A 16,991-nucleotide genomic window follows, 5' to 3' on the forward strand; every position below is an offset into this window, starting at 1 on the left:
TTGTTTAGAAGGGAGACCAAAAATGTGTTTCTTCCAAAATTCTAAGTTGGTTTGCAAAGATTGATGGTTCAAAATTACAGAATTAGTAGGGTTCTCCCTAATGACATGGTCTCAATGCTCTTTAATAGTTTGGACACAAGAGCTTTCCTTTTGCCAAGTGTCATAGAATTGAAAAGTGTAAGAAATTTTGGAACAAGTAGTATCTAAGTTTAAGGCTATAGGGCAGTGGTCAGATCCAGCTGCCACAAGATGAGAGAGTTCAACATTTGGGAAATTAGAATTCCATTCTATGTTAGCTACAACTCTGTCAAGTCTCTCTTGAATATTAGCCGCATCCTCTCTGTGGTTATTCCAAGTAAAGTCATAAACTTGAAACCTAAATTTGAAAGGCCAACTTTAGACAATATATTTTGATAATATTCACTATTAGTTTTCTTAAAGGGTAATCCCCCAATTTTATCTTCATGAATGAAAATCATGTTAAGGTCCCCTAGTAAAACCCATGGCATATAGTGTTTATCTACTTGTTCTGAGATGTCAGTAAAGAAATCCCATGCAAGGTTTATATTAGAAGGTTAAGGCATACCATAAAATCAAGTTAACAACCATTTCTTAGATTCAGTATTAGTTTGAACAAGGATATTAATCATAATTAAGTTCCATTGAACTATTTCAAAGGAGAATCCATCTACCCATCATAATGCTAAACCACCAGCTAATCATATAGGATCTACAATATGTGTATTAGGATAATCTTTTAAAAGATTCTTAACTAATTGTTTCTTAGATTTGGTTTCTGAAAGAAATAGGATTTCAGGTTTATCACCATTAATCAATTGATTTAGATGATTTTGGGTAAAAGGGTTTCCACACCCCTGCACATTCCATGCTATAATTTTCATGTTGATTATTAGATCATCAAAACTACCTAAATTATGAAAAAAAGTTCAATCTTAGATGTGAGACTAGGTAAGTAATAAAATTATCAAGTTAGATTGAATTAGGTAGTAAATATATCTAATAGAAAGGAGATAAATGCATAAGTATACGGTTACCTGAATTTCGACCATTTGCTCAGATGGGGAATCTAGAATGAAAGGAACTGGTAAATAAACATCTGTTGCCTGGTTCTTCTCTTTGAGATTAGATCCATATTGATCAATATTAAGCAAGTCATCTTAATGCGTAACCAAAATTCGGAGCCCTTCAGATGAAGAAGAAGATGGAAAATCCGAGACTGACAATTTGAATGCAGATTTAGGTTGAGTTTTAGGGGATGCAGATGATGTATGCAATGGATGCAAGCTAGGATCAATAGAGCTATCATGAGATGCAAAAATGGACGACTCAATTGATTCAGAAGAGATTGGAGAAGCTAAATTTTCCTATGCATCTTCAAAAGGGGGAGTTGAGAAAGACAATCTTCGATTAACTAAGAGAGGTTCTGGTTCTAGCCTAAGACTATAAGGATTGGAAAGAACCTGTTCTAGCTCATTATCTTGTTCTGGGATGATTTCATTCTGTGTCATTGAGTTGATAACTCGGTGAATCTCCGAGTTACCCAATCCAGCAGACTCAGTACTTGAACCATGTAGAGGGATAAAGTTTTCAGGTAGGTTAAATGGGAATGTTCTCTTTCCTAGGATGGAGCTTGAGGCTATCGGCATCTCTTCATCATAAGTTACCGGTCCCAACACCTCATGGTTACGACCAAAACTGCTGGCAAAATACTAGCTAGTTTGCTCAATAATGGGATGCTCTTCTCTAAATAACTCATACAATGTTTCCCCATTTCCTGGGATAGCCAAAAAATGTTCTACAGACTCCATGTTTCCATGAGCATCAGTGTTGTCTTGAGGATTCCAAATCTGGATAGGTGTATTATGTATCCAAAATATGTCGTCCGTTGGAACCGGAGAATGCATAGAGATGTCATAGATATCCTCCAAAGGCCTATACTGAAGAACGACACAATATTGATTGATCTTATGTCCAAAACGGTGGCAATGCGAACAAAATTCGGATGGGAGATTTGAAAATTAGCTCTCTTTCAGGGTAATGTTCCACCTTAACTAGAAGCTTCATAACTAGCGGTTTTTCAATGTTAACCCAAACCAAGACTATTGGTTCACAATCAAAGCTTCCCTTTTCTACTCGACTAACATCCCCTACCCTACTAGCAATTAAACCAATGCGTTCTCCTACTATGTGTTCATGACTTGTGTTCGAGATACTATCCCATAATAGGGTTTCTTTAACAGCTTCAGTTGATATTCGCATACATGGGAAAGCAGATCTAGCTGATAGAACATTATCATACAGGTACCATGGACCATTTAAAGCTATCCATTTTAGATCATCAGCCGTACGAAAAGTAATGATGAACAAATTTGGATCGATTTCACGGATTTGAAAACCTATATTAAGACCCCAAAAGTGACGCAGTACTCCTCTTATATCTTCAATTTTATAAACTTCGGTCGAGAAAATTCTAGCCAGAATGTTGTTGTCTTTAATACCAAATTCTCTCATTAAAGTTGGGGGAGTTGGTGGTAGAATATCAATATTCGTATAATTTGCATATCTCTGAGCTACAGAAAGACCACTAAGGTGCTTATATAAGTTATAACTACTTATAATGAATAAGAACGAGGTATCCAAGAATTAACTGAAGAGAGTAGAGAAAAACCGCAAGAGAGGAGGAAGAAAAGATAGTTGGGGCATTGAAGAAGAAGAGGATTAATGGAACTATAAATTAAATAGACTGTCTGCTTTATTCCAGCAGCTTAGATTTCTCGAAATACTCAACTTAAACAAATGAAAGAAATAATTTAGATTAAACTTCAGCCAATCAAAAAACGACAACAAAGGATAGAATAAATCAAGCAGAGATGATGCAGGGCTCATTAAATTCCTAGGATTAGACAAAAGAGAGACACTTTAATCAAAGACAATGAAATACATGATAGAAATCAGAAGCAGCAGGAATTAGATGCTAATATTGTTTGACTAATTTTATACGCTTACTAAGATTGAGAAAAATAAAGGCTATAAGGTAGGATAAAGGTACCCTAGAAGAGTTTGAAAATCGTGATGTTCCAAGAAGAAGAGACTAAACAGATAGGAGTCTAAATCAATAGGATTGCTATGTATTGTCTAGGTTAGCCTGCATCTTATTAATGCAGAAAAACCATGCATTGTCTAGGTTAGATTGCATCTTATTAATGCATAAAAGCCACTAATCAAATATTTTCTGATAGGTCGAAGAACAAAATAAGATAAGGCGTCTGAGATTATCTAAACAAAATGTAGATAGTTTTAAACGATATAAATACAATGAGAAACCCAAGGGGCGGCCTAGGTTATAAAATCCGCAATCCGGCACCGATAAGGACCAAAGCAGAGACGATAGATAGAGGAGCAAAAGAAAGTAGAAAAAATGGCTTGTAATCACTCTAAAATTCCATTAGGGGCACCAATTTCATCGACTAAGGTAATACGATGTCAGGAAGGAAAACTACATCGAATGCAGTATTATCGTTGTGCAGTCTGCCAACAAGAAGCCTCGTTGTATCCTGCACAAGCACATAGATTGGCACTATGCAATTTAATCATAGCAGAGAAAGAAAGGTTGGGAAATCAAGTTATCAAGGACCTTCAGACTAGGTTGGCCACCGGAGTTCCGGTAACTTCCAATTATATCCTTTCTGAATATCCTCTTGGAATGGATTATGCCTATGTGCACGAGAAGTCGGAAATCTATCAGAAAGAACAAAGAGGAGGCTTAATAATGGTGGATGAATCAGAAGATGAAGACTGAGAGAGCCGAGAAAGATAGAATCACCATGGGGTAGAAGCCAGTAACCGTTATCGTTTTATATTTCCATGTTTTATATTTTTAGAAATTAAGTTGAAAATCGATTATGTTTTCTTTTAAATTCCTAGGTATCTTACTTCCTTTATTTGGATTATTGCTTCCGTTCTATTTCAAGGTATTAAAAGTAATTTAAAGAAGGGCTATTTTGAGTTTCCTCCCCTCTAAAGATCTATAATTAGCGTTTCCTCCCCAAATAGATTAAAATTAGTGCTTACTCCCATCGTTAGTTTTTCCATCCATGGCTCGGTTAGTTGAGTCAGCATTAATTTACACATGGAAAACAGGTACACGTGTCGTGTAGACTACCTAAAATACCCTTTTTTTATTATTTTTGTTAGATTAATCATCTCTAAATATAGTTACCGTCGTTGTAATCTCCCTACATATGCAGGTCGAGCTATTCTCCCAAATTCAGAAGATTCAACCAGCTGTTGCTCATGTCCTTTTGACTTTCTTTCACATCGATGGAAGCAGTGATGGTGGTTTAACAATAACAAATCTGGGGGTTCTTACATGGATCTGTTTTGGGGTTTTCATGTGGTACGAAATTGAATTTTTGAAGATAAATTCTACAGAAAAAAGACCAAGAAAAAAATTGACCGATTCAGAGTTGGGTTGCTTGTTTTACGGTTGTAGCATCGGTAACAATGGTGGATTTGATTTCTGGGGTTAATTTAAGTTTTGGTGTTGATTAATGGTGATGTTGGTGTTAGATTGATTGGTGTTTTTAGATTCAAGAAACAACAACATAAGGATATGGGGAAAATTTCTAATCGGTGAGGATTTGGTCGTATTTGACTTGAATTGTATGTCGGAAAATTAGATCTGAGTTATATGCAGTTAAAACAAATGATGAATGGATGGGTTTGGAGATGGTCTATGTGTTCGGTTAATTTGCATCTGGTGAGGGTTCTAGTTCAGTTATGTGTGAGATTGGGTTTTACCCAAATATGGTGTTCGATATCATTTGGCATGGTTTTGAATGTGGATGGATGATGATTCAATTGATCCGGGTAGGCAGTACCGGTGTTAAATAGTGGTGGTGGCTAGAAGTTTATGTGATCCGAAATAGGAGGTTCTTGATCGAGAAGAACACCCAAGAACACGAGAAGAAGTTGGGGATATCTTTAATGGACTGAAAGTGAGTTGAATTGAAAGTCAGGTAGAAGATAACATGTGTCATTGATTTTTTCTTTGGTGTTGGTAGAGGGTATTTTAGGAATATCATGGAAAAAATGTACAATCTACGCCACGCGTGCACAGGTGCTGACTAAGCTAACCGAGCAATGGATGGAAAAACTAATGATAGGAGGAAACAATAGTTTTAATCTATTTGGGGAGGAAACGCTAATTAGGGATCTTTAGAGGGGAGGAATCTCAAAATAGACATTTAGAGAATTGCTCCTATTCTACTGTCTTTCATCCCCTTTCCAACTACAGAACGATTCGTCTAACTAGATCAATGGGTCGAATGCAAACTTTGAACTAGAAAGCCTGCAGAGAATACACAAAGAACTTGGACAATATACGAGAAATCCACAAAGCGGGAGAAGAAATGATCAAGGTATAGAGATGAGAAAAAAATCGAAAGTATGGAGAATGCTTTATGAATTAAAGGACAAAAAGAACAAGCCTATGAATGCAACACATTAATTAAACAGATGCATACGATGAATTGAAAGACTATTTAGAACTCAGAACCCGGATTTCCTGGCTTAATAGCAATATTGAACAAAACCATGACAATATTTGATGTTATTTACCTCTTTCCTAGATCCCCATCTGGCTTGGGATCGAAATCCAGATGAGGAAATTACTCAGCACTCATAAGAACAGAAAAAGGATAGACTAAGAAGAGAAAAACTAGATAAGAAAAAGAGACGTTAAAAGGAGAGAGGGCAGAGCATTTTGTTTATCCTGGTCTAAAATCAAAGGACATGTGAATTAAATTGAATAATATAAAAGTTAGGGGTTGTTGATCCGTATTCATAATCATTAAACTAGGTAGTATTTCTATTATTGGGCTTAAAAGGCTTGGCTTTTTGGGGGCTATATGGGGTCAAGAAATAGTGATAGTGAACCCCCCATCCAAATATTTACATAATGACTAATATGATCCCATATGATTTGAGATAATAAACTTGATTAACATCACTAATCATGATTAGATAATTAATCAACACTAATTCATTTCTTTAAGTTAAGTGTTGAAGATGAAATCAAAACAAAAAAAATCAAAGGGAAGAGAAGAAGAAGAGAAAAAAAATTGGGGAAGAAATGAAAACGAGTGATTCAAGCAAAACTTTTGATGTAGGTGAACCCGCATCTTCAAAATACGATAACATATTAATACCCATCAACAACGATCAGCTCTTTGCTGATTTTTCAGAAAATCATGAATTTTTTTCTCAAACTCAAAATAATCCTTATGAACCTCACTATGATTTCGAAGGACCAACCCGAGAAGAAGAAGAAATCGAAGAAACAAATGCTCAAGATTACCAGGTATACCTCTATTTTAACTCCAATTTCATTTTTAAACTCAGAGTTGCACGAAGTTTCGATTTTTTCCTTCCGAAAACCCTAGGTTTCCGGCCGTAAACGGCTCACTATTGATGAACTCCCAGCCGTTATCCAAATGTTACGGATGGAACGATGAATACTCCTGGCCGTAACTGAAAACTTACAACCAAGTTTTTTTACGTGCATGGGAAGCATTTAATATCGTCGGCGGCGGTTAGGTTTCCTGGACGAAAATATTAAATGTTATTTAATATTGTCGGCGCCGGTTGGGTTATCCAGCCGTAACTTGTTTTACGGCTCGTTTTCTAGGTCGTAAGCTGACTCATCCAGTTACAGGCCAATTTATGGCCCGGAATTCCTGGACGTAAATAATTTACGGCCTGGAATATCATTTTTCGACCCAGCCGTATACGTTTTCACGGCTGGAATATCCCTGGTAGACCCAGCCGTGTAGGTTATTGCGGCTGAATATTTACTTTTCGACCCAGCCGTTGCTGTGTTTTTAAAAAATATTTTTGACATATGTCATTCTATTATAGATTGTACCGTAAATTCCGGTGGAAGACCAAGAGGTGGTTATGGAAGATCAAGAGGTGGTTATTAAAGAGCAAGAGGTTGTTATGGAAGATCAACCCCCACCTGTGCAAGTTCTGAGGACACAAGTGCTCACTACGCAAATAACTATGAGTGAAAACATACAGAAGATGCAAAGAAGTGGGCTCGAAAACAAAGGTTGAAAAAGATGTGCATCATAGTCCAGAATAAACAAGTTACATACCCCACCTTTCAAATGGTTTACGAGTTTAGTTGAAAGTATGAGAGCCATTGGAAAAAATGTAGTGAGTATAAACGAAAAACCACAAGGAAGAAGATACGTTATAATACAAAGAAATACAGATGCCCTTTTAAGCTTCAATTTAAATATAACATTGATAAGAAAGTGTGGTTTATGGTGAAAGTCGTCTCAGGTTATCATAATCATCCTATTCCGGAGACTTTGATCAACCATCCTTATTCGGCAAGGCTCAACCCTTTAGAAAAGGAGTTAGTACACGTGTTGAGTAAAAGACGCACAATACCTATTGATATTCTTAGTGGCGTGAAGGTGTTAAACCCCCAAAACTAATCCTCGTTGGAAATTACCTATAACGAAATAGAAAAATTTAGAAAACAGACATGGCAAGAGAGAATGATTATACAACAATTATTTTTTTTATTTGAGGAGGAAAAGCACTCTACCGCCTATGAAAACGAATTAATAAAAGGAAGTGAAATATCTTTTCATCGCAAATCCGGAATGTGTACAATTGGCAAGATGCTTTCATCAAATTCTCTTTATGGATTACACGTATAAAACTAACAAGTATAACATGTTAGAGCATTGCTCGGTCGAACTCGCATGCATTGCTATCTCAAGCATGTTTGTCAATGTTAGTGACCAAAACTATAAGTCTTGATTTCTAGCCTACATAGCTAAAGGTCTCGGAATAGGATAGAAAGTGTAGTTGAGCTCAAGAACTCCATGGCAATCATCATTCAAGACGAAGGACTACTCAAGGAACTGGTGGATCTTCATCGACTAAAAGGTATGTGGAGACTTGAACTTATCTGTCACTCAGAATTCTATCTATTATATCTCCTACTCTTGAGACAAAAGTCGTTTTCATATATACTTTCATTATGCACATTTGCTATTTCGATCTGAGTTTATCTCGCCTATCTATTTCTCGAAATATGTGTTGGTAAGCTTTCGCTTTAGCCGAATTCATCTTTACCTAGTGACGAAAGTCATGTTATGTTTCAATCACTTTGAAAATTGCTTTGACGAAAAATGGTCTGTGAATAACGGTTATATCCGTCCTCTGAGAATGTTTCAATGATTGAAATGAGAGTTTAGATTACATAAACATTGGTAAGATATAAGTATTGTTATGGAAACACATATATGTATAAGTCCTTATTCCTTGAACCAAAGTTTGCGAACTTTGTTGATCAAGAGAAATGGAAATGGCGTGAGCCAAGTCCGCGAACTGGCGGAAGTTCTCGACCCGAGAATTTCTGCTGTTATGAACTCCTTCCATGAGATTAAGTTCGCGAACTTGAGCAGGTTATATCTAAAACCGGTTGTTCTTGAACTCATGTTTATTTAAACTAAGGAATACTTTTGCAAACCGTGGCTAAAATCATGAACCGATTCGAGTGAATCAAACCGTTTTTGCTTCGATTATGTCTTGTGTAGTTACATAATATCTAAGCAATTGAACAACTCTCTAACTAGTTCATTTGAGTCATTTGAACTAGTTATGGTAAAGAAGAATATGGTTGATATGAAAGTAATCATATGGCTAACCATTTGGTTAACTATTGTTGAACCAACAAATGTTAATGTTTGGGAACGGTTCGTAAACCCAAAATTGGACATTCCATTTGTGTGTAACAAGCTAAGTTTTCGATCCAACGGTTGAGAAATATTAGCTTGAATCTAATCAGTTTTTCATCTAATGGTGAATACTACTTGCTTTGTTACCAAGCTAACATTGATTGCAAATCCTGATTTGAAAACTATACAAGGAAGAACTCTAGCAACTGGGAAATCTAATCCCCACACCTTACGTGTGATACTAGTTGCATAGCTAGAGTCGATTCTCCTTTAACCTTTGGTTTCTTCTTCTAAAACCAGGTTAACGACTTAAAGACTTCATTGGATTGTGAAACCAGACCGATACTACTTTTCTTGTAAGTTGTGTGATCTGATCTTGTTGTTTCTATCGTTCGAGTACAATTGAAATAATTGGCTTGAGATTTTATATCTCCGATAGGCAAGATAGAAAAGTAATCACAAACACTTCGTCTCATCGTTTGTAATTCCACAATATCTTTTTTCGCTGCGTCGATTAAGATTATTGTGAGGTGATCAATAATTCTAGGCTGTTCTTCGGGAATATAAGACCAGTTTATTGATTCGTTTCTGTTCACCTTGATTTATCAAAATACGGAAAAAAAACTTGTAGGTATATTCGTGGGAGACATATTTATCTATTACCGTAGACTTTTCTGTGTGATACATATTTGTTTATTAAAGTCTTCGACTTTGGGTCGTAGCAACTCTTAGTTGTGAGTGAGATCAACTAAGGGAATCAAGTACGTAGCATCCTGCTGGGATCATAGGCGTAGGAGCATAACTGTACCTTTGATCAGTGTGAGATTGATTGGGGTTCAACTGCAGTCCAGACCGAAGTTAATTTGGAGTAGGCTAGTGTCTGTAGCGGCTTAATACAGTGTGTTCAATATGGACTAGGTCCCGGGGTTTTTCTGCATTTGCGGTTTCCTCGTTAACAAAACTTCTGGTGTCTGTGTTATTTCCTTTCCGCATTATATTTTGTTATATAATTGAAATATCACAGGTTGTGCGTTGTTCAATCAATTAGAATATCCGACATTTTGGTTGTTGATTTAAATTGGTTGACACTTGGATATTGGTCTTTGGTACCATCCAAGTTATCTCTCTAGTATTTGATAAAGACTCGCAGATGTCTATTTGCTTATGTATATATCAAATCGAGAGATTGAGATATAAACTCATTGATATACTTTTTATCTAGATTGAGTCTGATTGTCTAGTTGATTGTCTAGAAAGTATATTGGAGTTTTTCCATACACATTGTTAATCGAATTGTTGGGTGTGCTTGTTGTACCCACACTTTTTCACAACATGCCTGTTAGAGCACTGTTCGGTCGAACTCGCATGCGTTGCTATCTCAAGCATGTTTGTCAATGTTAGTAATCAAAACTATAAGTCTTGATTTCTAGTATACTATAGCTAAGTCTCGGACTAGGATATAAAGTGTAGTTGAGGTCAAGAACTCCATGGCGATCATCATACAAGACGAAGAGCTACTCAAGGAACTGGTGTGTAGCGTACCAAAAGCTAGCAGCTGACGAATCCAAGAGATTAACTAAATAAAGAGGCACTAAGAATCTAAATCGTTTACTTAAACAATCAATTAAGAAATTCTTCTATAAATTTAACCCAAAAACTAGCCCCGCTCTGAAATATATATACACAAGAAACTTCTCTCAAATGATACATATACAATAGTCATTTGGTTTACAAATAAAATATACAACATAATAAACATAGCAGAAGTTAACCAACTAACGAAATCAACCCTTGAAACTTTTGCTGCGCAACTCTGATATGTCTCTAAAACTGAAAGTGGGAATGGGTGCACATCATCCTTAAAAGGGGTGCCCAATAGGAATATAACATTTAACTTTCAAGTAATCATAAGCAAGAGTTGGAAAACAATAGATGTTTTCTGAAACATTAAATAGTGACCAAGTCACTGAATTAAACAAACATGTATATGGACAAACTCCTTCTTCAAACAATATACTATATTGAGTGTCTACCAATTCCTTACACACCCTATTAGTTTATACTGGTGTCGACCAATTCCTTACACACCTAATACGCATAAAAGCTCGAATTCATGTAGATACAAGTGAAGGAGCATATCCTATATACCACACGTGGTAATTCTCATTTCCCATAACATTTCATATTGACAACAAAACATTATAGGTCCTTTCCAAACCATGGAAAGATTAACAGAATCAATAGAATTATCGTAACACAAGTTAAACAATGCATAGAATGCACAAACAAAAATGCATGAGTTTGTTAAACATAAACTTTTGTAAAAGAAACAACAATGGTTACCAAAGAGTCAAATATATTCCCACCTCTTTTGATGACAAGCCACGCCTACCTCGAGATCCACGATCCACCGATTCATCCTTTGAATCGATCGTCGTTAATAAGTAACTGCTAATCACACAAGGCTCATAACAATATTTCGTACAAGTCTCTAATTATAAGCTAAGTGAACTATCTAATGGTTCTAAGCTCATTTATTGTTTTACCCATTTTATTATCTATCTCTAGCATATTTAACGATTACTAATTCAATTAGGATGGTTATATTATCCATTAGCTAAGTCTTATGAGTATTTACAACTTTGTAGAAGAAGCCAAATGCTAATTCAGACCACAAAGGTCCAATACATGTTCATTAAGAAAACTGACTATAATCCCAAGTTCACTAAACATGCCCATTAAGTTAAGGTCCAGAACACCTGAGTCAACTAACGGTCACTAACAATCAACGTCTGGTCAGAGGGAGTCGACTAACAGTCTATAACGGTCAACGTCAATAGTCAAGGTCAAGTCAGGTCAACTGTCTAACTCGGACAACTGAGTCTACTCGGGTCAAAACTGGGAATTCGGTGAGTCAACTCCGACTCAGTCAGATTAACTGAGTCAGCTATGCCAAACTAAATGAGACTGAATAAGTTCAGTCAGACAGGCTAAAGGTTCTTCTCACACAACTACAACTCTGACTCTAGTTTAATTTCAATCTATTCACTACATTAAATAAGTCATTCAAATAACTTTAAACTTCAATTACAATACAAACTAAGATTACCTGCAATTGCATCTTTTCCAAGCTTTCACAGAAATTACCATGAAAAACTCTGAATAACTATTCTAACTTTCTTCTTAACCTAAGCCACTAACAACTTCACCTGCACCACCATTCCAGTACCAACGATACCCCTAAATTCACATCCTTGCAATATCAGTTCAACATTCACCAACAATTTCATCTCTAACTCATACATAAGACTCACAACTATTCTTGAATCTTACAAACCATTATTAATAGCTCAACTCAACACAACATTCACTACCGGTTCAAACTAAACAACACTATTTCCACCAGCAATTCTTAGTTCATTCATAACACCACCAGACGCACACATACACACACACAACTCAATAACTCTGCACCTCAGCTCAACACAATCAAATAAAATACAGCAACACCCTCACCATATCAGTTTATCACTACCAACTTTGGTTCTACTCCAAACTGACTCACTGCTAATCAACTTCAACCACCACATACACTGCAAAAACCATATCACCAGACTCCATTTTTGTGCAACAACACCAGCAACACAAACATGTTCTTCACCAAAAGCTAATAAATATTCTCCCCAGTCACTCATTCAATTACTCATTCTAATACAGAACTCATTTCCTGTATCATCTTCATTCTCTGAAATTTTCACGATAAACTCTAAACATACACAATTATCTCTCTTGGTCATCATACCATCTCAAATCTCTGTCTACAGATAATCCAAAACTCAACAACAGAAATTGCAGGACTTAAACTAAAATCGCAGAGAAGAACAATTACCTAATTTTACCAAATTTGAAGTCTTCTTATTCCATTCAACAACAATCTCGTCTTTTCATCTGCAACCCAAACTCAAGAACCCTAAATACCCAATTCTATTTAAGAACCCTAATTTATAATTCTTTGATTCTTCATCCAAACAATCCAGAAATATCAATTCATCACCAACCCTTTTATTCTCTGACTATCACTATCTTGACTTACAGATCAATTCCAAACAACTTCGAAAATAAATCTACAAACCCTAATTCTCAAATTAAACACTTGTTATTCAAACCGTCTTCTCTAACCTCGGATCAAACCTATCTCCGATTAGTCTTCCAAAGTATCAATTCCATCTTTTGAATCCTCTCTGCAATTCCGGTGAAACCCTAACTCTTCACAGATCTATCTCTCTTCAACTAAATCGAAACTTCTGATCAAATCCAGTTTATGAACTCAACAACACCTTATTTGATCCAACGATTTCACTAATTTTATGTAAGGTTTTCTTACCAGAGATTTCCTCTCTGAATCGCCGGGGAAGAAGAAGAAGAAGAAGAAGAGAGAAGAAAGAAGAAGAATGAAGAATAAGAAGAAAAGAAGAGAGATCGAGTTTATCTTCTCGATCCGGTCTAGATAAGACCAAAGGAAGCTTATGGAACACCCGTTGAATTGATAAGGGAAGTCCCAGACATTCAAATGGCAAAAAAATTATTTTGCCCTTCTCACTATTCGGATGATTCCTTCTTCTGCTGGTATCCGAATGACACACTCTAGTAGCCTATTTCCTATAACTTTTCGATATCTATTCAATGGTACTAGTTTCATATCTAGATCGTTATTATATTAATTTACATTAATTAACATTCATGTTCATCTAATCGAGTTATTATCGACTGAAACGTCTCTTGACTGGTCTAATATCGTGAACGAGCTTGAGGGTCTTTACATTCTCCCCACCTTATTCATTTTCGCCCTCGAAAACCAAACCATTCTTCTGGTCTTCAAAAACTTCCCACTTTATAGAATAACCCAATTTGTTATCTAAGCGCAAACAACATAACACAAACCACAAACCTATATGACTCTACAACTAAATCTAAAATTTGTAGCTCTACGTTCAATTACGCTGATTTAAGTTCTATCAAACAGGGAAGTCTAAGTCTCTTATACTAATTTGTTTTAGTCTCTAAGCTCCTTACACTATTTTTTTTTTTACAATATCCGTCTCTAATTTCAAGGAAGAATCCTACGAATTTTTCTAAGTGAAATTATATCTATCGGTTTCCTAAAGAGTTATACCAAACTTCTATGGTCGGTCATCTCTGAATGCAGTTGCCCTATTAAGGTTAGCCAAGCCCAACAATACCTTCCTACGAACAGAGAAAACACAACCTTCACTATTCCTCAGTGCTGGACTAACTAAGTATTAATTTATTAAGATTAATTAGTCTCTAAACTTTTATTGTAACTGGTGTAAGTCTGATAAATTTACTACGTAAAATATATAAATAATTCACGTCATGTTTATTTAACGTTATTATTATTTATTAAATTTATCATTATAAGAAATCCAAATTCGATTCACGTTAATTTATAATATCTGACATCATATATATAAATTTTTCAAGTATTATCTATTATAAATTTCCTACTAATTTAATTCCTCAAATACTATTATCAACTGTGTTTTTATTCTCATTGTTCTTAAGTTGATAGTCCAGTTCGTACACTTGATGAGTGCTAAAAAGTGTATATTTCTATATATTTTTCTTGACATTTAACTCATCTTTTGTGCATTAATTCTATATTTTATCCCATATTCTGTGTTTTCGTTGTTTTCAAGAATAAATACTTTTCTTAATTAATTTTGCATTTTTAGGTACTAAATAATGCCTGGTTAACTCACAGAGCGAAAAGAGCAAAGGAACGGCAAAGACTCTCGCTAGGAGGAAGGGAAGAATGATGTTTGCAAGAGCCGGATCAACGAGAACTGGGCTTGAAGAGGAAGAATTGTTCTTAAAGAAGATATGGGCTTGGCATACCCAAGGCCCAAAACCCTCACCCAAATCCATTTCCATTATCCATACCCATTTCCATGAGAGCCGTCAGATTGGATCCATCTTGTCATCCAACGGTCGCCTCATCATTGTGCATCAAAATCCGAAGCTCCTGTCAAACACCATAGTACCTAACTCCATCTGGAGCCGTCAGCTTCGTTGTATCACTTAATCCAACGGTCGCTCAGAGCTTGTTTACATCGTGCCGTTCGATTCAATTAGTAAGTGATTATCCAACGGATTTCCTCGCTGCGCATCAATTTCAGATGATTCCGCTCAACACCCTAGCAACCGAACCCTTATACCCCAAAACAAACAGCCCCTAACCCATTCTTCTCTCGAGCTCTTCTTCCCCTTCTTCCCAAAATTTGCAGAGCCTGCAAATCCCTTTCCCCGACCATGGCAGAGCTGCTCTCTTCCTCCACCTCGAGCTTCACCACTTCCACCTTCACCCGACATCCCAGAAACCAAAACCCATCACTCTAAACTCTATCTCTCTCACCTCTATCTCATTCACCCTATGAGATAAATCTAAGAGAGCTAGGGTTTGAGTATCAGTCGACAGGAGCATCAGAGAGTATGGGAAAAGAAGGAGAGGACGAAAAGGAAGCATGGGTCGAGCACAGGGGAGACAAATTCAGAGAATCAGTGAGTTTAATTTCGAATTTAAAAATTATGGTTTGCAAATTTTAGGGTTGGGTGTAAAAACCCTAATTGGGTGTTCTGATTATAAATAGAAAGGGGGGGTGTAATGTTTTGGATATGCTGGGTTAGCCAGCTTCACTCTTGTAGAGAACTGGACTAGCCAGTTTCTCATAAGTTTCATGTTTACACTGTTGGTTCATTTGTTTTGTAAATTTTCAGTCATGTTTTGTTTGAATTTGCTCTTATTATCATATGTGATGAATGTTAATGTTGTTTATATGATGAGCATGAGCTAAATGGTTGCAGCTGAGGTTTAGATGAAACCTCAGTGCACTCTCTGATAGTGGAATGCTAGGTTAGAGCCTTAGTGCATTGTTTTGATTGAGCAGTGGGAAGAGACTAATGCTCATAGTGCCTGTGATTGATTGTTCTGTCAAAAGACAGTCAATGCTAGGGGCAAACTAGTGAGCAAATTAGTTTTCCTCCCATTCTAGATGTATGCATAGGATATTCAACTCAACCTAGGATCACATTGTTTGGCTAGGACACAAAGGTGGACTCTAAGCCTTAGCTTAGACCACAATTCCTTATTTCAGTCACTTACAATTTCAGTCTTATTTTGCTCCCTGCTCAACTAAATTTCTTAGCTATCTTGCTGTTTTTTTTTTCTTGCATTTTGAAGCTGTTGTGCACTGAAATCAGTGCACAAACTCACCCCTGCCCTTGGCTCACATCCTTGGTTCCATGCTGTTTTGTCATCCTTGCTTTGTTAACTGTTTTGGTTCTTTGCAATTGCCATATTACTTTGCCCTGCTCACTGCCATAGTGCCTTGTCTCCATTGCTAGCTTAGGAAAATTTCTTGTATGCTCCCACTCCCTGTGGACTAATCCCTTGCTTACTCTCTATAATAAAACTTGGCCTTGTATACTTGCAAGAGTTTTTGTGTGTTTTCCATTACACACCAAGTTTTTGGCGCCGCTGCCGGGGAGTGGTGCTTGCTGCTGCTAATTTCCTTTGCTGTCCTGACCTGCAATCATTTCACTGAGTTGTCTGAGCTTCATCACTATCATTGCAGGTGCCACTGAGTTGTTGCAGAGCTGTGTTGCTGGCCACCTGAGCTGCTGTTGCTGCTGGAACCTTGGCTGCTGCTGTTGCTGTTGCTGGAGCTGGTGAACCAAGCCTGCTGCTGCCAAGCCAAAGCAACTGGGCTGCCAACTGAAGCCACCTGCTACTGCTGGGCTTCACTGGTGGTGGTCTGCTGGGCTTCGCCAAACTTTCAACTGGGCTTAGCCACCTGCTGCTGCTGGGCTCTGCCTTTTTTTTGTTGCTGGGCTCGTGATCTTCTGCTCCTGGGCTTCGCAGCTGATCCTCCTGGGCTCGTGTTGCTGAACCAACTCCAACTGTTGCTGGGCTTGGGCGTGAGCTGCTTAGGACGATCCTAAAGCCCAACTGGGCTAGTGCAACCAAAGGGAACAAAAGCCTAACTAGGCTTCCCTCCTTAACCAAGTAAGCCTAAACCATGAGTAACCCACTTGGGCCCCATTAAATATTCAATTTGGGTATGTAATAATTAATTTATTTTTAATTTGGGCTTGTAATAATTATTTTTATTTTTATTTTCTTTTTCTTTTATT

Source organism: Papaver somniferum, chromosome 10, assembly GCF_003573695.1.
Source record: "Papaver somniferum cultivar HN1 chromosome 10, ASM357369v1, whole genome shotgun sequence".
NCBI classification, from domain to species: domain Eukaryota; kingdom Viridiplantae; phylum Streptophyta; class Magnoliopsida; order Ranunculales; family Papaveraceae; genus Papaver; species Papaver somniferum.